This window comes from Triticum aestivum, chromosome 7A (assembly GCF_018294505.1).
Source record: "Triticum aestivum cultivar Chinese Spring chromosome 7A, IWGSC CS RefSeq v2.1, whole genome shotgun sequence".
In the NCBI taxonomy this organism is placed as follows: Eukaryota; Viridiplantae; Streptophyta; class Magnoliopsida; order Poales; family Poaceae; genus Triticum; species Triticum aestivum.
Window position 1 is genome coordinate 740,179,929 of NC_057812.1, and position 5,189 is coordinate 740,185,117.

At 45.7% G+C, this 5,189-nt stretch overlaps 1 long non-coding RNA gene across 1 annotated transcript; it reads left to right on the top strand.

Moving 5' to 3' along the window:
• The first annotated feature begins 524 nt into the window (after positions 1–524).
• Positions 525–1,687, top strand: LOC123147301 (uncharacterized). The gene is made up of 3 exons (XR_006473157.1): positions 525–665; positions 1,006–1,198; positions 1,466–1,687. It is a non-coding gene; the product is annotated as an uncharacterized lncRNA (long non-coding RNA).
• Positions 1,688–5,189: the final 3,502 nt, after the last annotated feature.

A 5,189-nucleotide genomic window follows, 5' to 3' on the forward strand; every position in this document is an offset into this window, starting at 1 on the left:
GCTCTACGCACTGCCCACATGGAGGCCCATCAGTCCCGGTTCTGGATTGAACCGGGACTAAAGGGTCGGGGCATTAGTACCGACACTTTAGTCCCGGTTCAGGAACCGGGACTAAAGGCCCTTACGAACCGGGACTATAGGCCCTTTTTCTACCAGTGGAAGCATCATGCTAGAATAAGTTGGACTGCACATATTCTTCTTTTTTGAACTTCTGCAACAAGTTAGAACTATATGCAGGTTGTGGGGAGGTGAGCGGCAGCATCACACGCGAGAGGGCTGGACGTACGAGCGAGCTTTTAGGCTCGGCTCGAAGCTCGCTCCAGCTCGGCCCGTTAGAGCTCGACCCGATAGGATAATTAGGCGAGCCGAGCTATGAAAATAGGCCCGATTCCCGACCGAGCCGAGCCGAGTTTCGCCCGGTCCAACTCGGTGACTCGTTCAGGCCCAGCCCAATCCCGTCGGCCTCGCAGGGCGTTAGGTCACAGTGAGCATGCGACGCAGTTTCCTCACCCTTCTCCCTTTCTCTGGTCGGCGCCGCCACCCCTCTCCTCGCCGCGCCGCAAGCTGCACTCATCGGGCGCGGCACCGACGGGGACGGCCGATGCCGCTTTCCCTCACCACAGCAGAGACGTCTCCCCTGGTTTCTCACCGAATGACATGAGTAGGTAAGTGATCTCCTCTGTCCTTCCCATCCCTAGCGCTATCTACCTGCACTGGCGCACACACATGAAGGAATTTGATGGATGTATAATGGATGGATGCTTGTGATTGTGGCTAGAGGTCGCAGCTAGCTAGGAAACGCGATGGATGGATGCTACACGAATTTAATGGATGGATGCTTGTGCTTGTTGGCTGGAGAGTGCAGCTTGCTAGGATGGATGCTGCACGAATATGATTGATGGATGGATGAATTTGCTTTGTGATTCATTGTGTAGACTGGTTATTTTATTATCTATGTAAAATTTTGTTGATGATTGACCATTTGTTCTTTGCTGATGTGTGCAGAGCCCTGCGGTCGCAAGAATGGACAAGGAAAAGGGGAAGAAGAGGAGCTTGGTTTCCATTATGAAGACTAAGCCGCTGTCCTGGCCTTCCAGGAAGCAAAAGGGGAAGCAAAAGGGGAAGGGCTACTGCATCACTGTCGAGGAAGCGGGCGAAACATTACAGCAATGTCCCGCTCGCTGAGTTGATGTTTAGGGTAAAACAAACTTCGCAACGTCCAAGCTCATGTGTTTGCTGTTTTTGCTATTCAAAGGTCAAATATATGCGTGTGCGCAAGCTCATGTATGTGTTGTTTTTGTTATCCGAAAGTCAAATATAAGTTTGTACAAGCTCATGTATATGCTGTTTTTGTATCCAAAAGTCAATATATGTTTGTACAAGCTTATGTATGTCCTGTTTTTGCTATCAAAAAGTTGAATATATGCGTGTCTAAGATCAAGTGTGTGTTGTTTTCGTGTGCTAGGCAATGAAGCATGATAAGCAAGCGGAGGAGGAGGATGAAGAAGATGACAAGGATGATCAAGATACTCTGTTTGAGGAGGAAGATTCTCATTTTGATGTCAAACCGCTAAGTGTTATGCTGTACAAAATTGCATTGTTTGGCTGTCAACGTTCAATATATTTGCTGTATAAAGTTCAAAGGAGGTATTGTCCAAAATTAAAAAGCAATGCTGCCCAATTCTTTGCTTGACATATTTGTTCCATTTCCTCTACACTTTTCATAGAAGAAAGCTTATATTTCGTCACTATGCCTATTTTTAAAACTATAGACTACTAGATGTTGCATTATTAGCAATATAGACTGATGCCAATATTTGTTTGGCTGTCAACGTCCACTATGACCATTTTTTAAACAATTTCCTCTATATTTTCTCATTTTATATGTCAAAGTGGTAAGTATTGTGCTATGCAAAATTTATTTGTTTGGCTATCAATATTTGATGTTTTGCTGTGTAAAGTTCAAAAGGAAGTGCTGTCCAAAATTCAATACAAATGTTGCCCAATTCTTTCTCTCATATATGTTCCGTTGTTACAATTTTCGTAGAAGAATTCATAGAAGAAAGCTTATTTTTCATTACTATGACCATTTCTTGAAACAATAGGCTGCTGGATGTTTCATTTTTAGCAATATAAACGGGTTGTCTTTCAAAACATGAGTTTAATTGCTGCGGAAAATCAAGATAGTGGACTAAAACAGAGGTTCTACAGGTAAAAGAGATTCTGGTGGCAGCTGGCTTACGAGCCGGCTCGGTCTGAGCCGAGCCATACCTGAAGCGAGCCGAGCCGCCTAAAGTAGGCTCGTTGGCTGAGTGAGCCGAGCCGAGCCGAGCCGCTCTAGAGTGAGCCAAAGCCAGGCTCGGCTCGGCTCGTGTCCAGCCCTACACACGAGCATGGTCGCTCCTATACATTATACATTGCTGCTAACCAAAATCACAAAACATGCTGAACATGTATGGGATGGAAGTGATGTGCTGAGCCTCACCTTTAACTGTTGTGGACTGCTGCTCGCGGTGGCCTCGACCTCCCTGACACAGCGCGGCTGGACTAGGATGGCGCTTGGTTTTGTTGGGTTAATCGGGAGGCGGCGGAGGTGTGGTATTCAGGATGAGGAAGAAGGGCGGCGTGGGAGTTCCACCTGGAGGAAGAAGTGCGTCTTAGGCTAGTATGGTTGGGGCGATGCTGGTTGATTCGGGGGCAGGGGAGGGGTAGCGCGGTGGTGGAGGAAGCCAGATCCGAGCGCGGTGGGAGGGATGACGGAGTGTGGACGGATAGGCAGCAAGAGGAGGCGCGTGACCTCTCCGCCCTGCATCTGCGCCCTGCAGGGGCGGTGCTGGTCGCCGATGGAGGTCCAACAGCTGGAGACACGCTAGGATCCGAGGCGAGCGACGCGAGGCGTGCTGGGGACGAGGGGCAGGCGGGGGTTGGAAGGCGACGGGAGGCTCGCCGGGGCAGTGGGAGCGGCGGCGGGAGGCGTGTCGGGGCAGTGGGAGCGGCGGCGGGAGGCGCGGCAGGGCCAGGGAGGCAATGGCGGGAGGCGCACCGGTGCCAGGGGCCGGCGGCGAAAGGCAGCCGGGCGGAGTGTGGAGTTCGGGAGGACCTCCGTTGCTCTCTATATAGGGCTCTGTGATCCAAATAGTTATTTTGATCCCAGGATTAGAATAGTGCCACTCTATATATATATATATATATATATATATATATATATATATATATATATATATGTATATGTATATATATAATTTTTTGGAATAAAAGAAATTGTTCTACTTTGGGACCATCTATTTGTAAGTAATTCTTAGTTTCTGGTAGAAGGGCTTGTATGCTGCTTCTTTCTAATTTGATTTTGTTTTTAAACTATGATCTGATGTTAGAATAAAATAGGTGCCCTTTAACAACAATTTATGATCAATTTTGTGCGTTGGATATTTGCGTCTACAACGTGCATTTGGGGCCATCTATAATTGGTACTTGATTTCTCCATGCCCGGGACTTTTGGGTTTTTTTTTACTCTTAATCCAAGACGAAGTGCATCGGCCATTCATGCTTCCAATTCGGTTTTTATCATGTCACAAAAAGTGAGTAATTATGTACATGATCATGTCCTAATTCTGGTCATATTTATTGTATATTTGTTCATGTATTCTTGTTTCCGACGACTCTCCGTCACTGCCTGCAATCTTAGTAACAGTTTTGATGCCAACGACATTCAGGAAATTCAGCTCCCTTGCAATGCTACGCCTATGACATTATAATTTGTTATTCCAAGTTTGATGTGTTTCCACATTTTTGTGTTGCCATTTAATGTATATATGAACAAATGGTATGGTTACGGATATGATATGACCTACTTTTTACTGATTCTTACCATACACTTGCCGTGACTGTCACACAAAACTGCAGCCATGCTTCCTTTTCCCAAGTCATAATTGTCTGCTGAATCGACGTTAATCTTCATAACTCCTTCCGACGGATAGGATCATCCCACACACTTTTGTTGTTCCTTGTACTTTCTTGGCTCCGCGGTAATTGGTTGTCACCATTTTTTGTCTTGAGACTGGAACCAAAAATCATCCATAGCTCGTGTGCATAAAGGTATGGCGAGGATCGCAGACGTATCCATCGGCAGGAATGTCTCCCTTATAAGAGCTTCACACCATGCCGCACTAGTCTCATCAATTAATTCATTGACCATGACAAACTGTGAACTCTGAGGATTTGTAATTGACTTCATAGTACTTTCATGTGGGACCCAATTATGACCCGAGATTTTAGTCGTTGCTCCATCCCCAATTCTCCTTATTAGGCCTTGCACGAGAACATCTCTCCACTCTAAGACAGATCGACAAATTTGTGAAGGGTGTCACCCAACATTAGCTTCCAAAAAGGGCATGTTAGGGAAGTATACCGCTTTTAATATTTTCGCAATTAGAGAATCTGGTTCTTGTAGTATCTTGTAAGCCTAGCGAGAAAGGAGGGCTAAGTTAAATAACTTCAAATCCCTGAAGCCGAAACCGCCCATGTATTTGAGCCTCGTCATCACATCCCACGAGACTCAAGCAACATTCCCCTTCCTTCGTTACTACACCACCAAAAAATTCTGGTGAGAGTATTCATATGCTTACAAATTCCTTGGGCGGCCCATAGAATAAACTGTGACGGATTGCACTACTAACTTTATAAGCACTTCTTTGCCGCCAACCGATAACAACTTATCAAGCCAACCTTGGATCTTTTTCTGTATCCTATCTTTCAGAAATTTAAGTGAGCCATTCTTTGACCTGCCGACATCACTAGGCATGCCTAAATACTTCTCGTTGAGTGACTCATTAAGAACACTGAGAATCCCATTGACCTCCTCCTTAACAGCGTGGGGACATTTTTTCTTAAGAAAACTGAAGATGTCTCCTTATTTATTTTCTGTCCCGATGCTTTGCAATAAATATCCAAAAAAATGATACCTCTTCCGCACCTTCTTGACTTGCTTTAAAGAACAGCGGGTTATCATCAGCAAAGAGTACCTGATTCATCGGATGAGACGATGGAGCCAATTTGATGCCACTGACCTGTGATGACTGGTCATTTGATTTTAAGAGGCACGAAAGGCCCTCTGTTGCCAGCAAGAAAAATAGGATGAAGGAGGATCTCCCTAAGGGATTCCTCTTGAGGGATTAAAGCTTTCTAGTTTT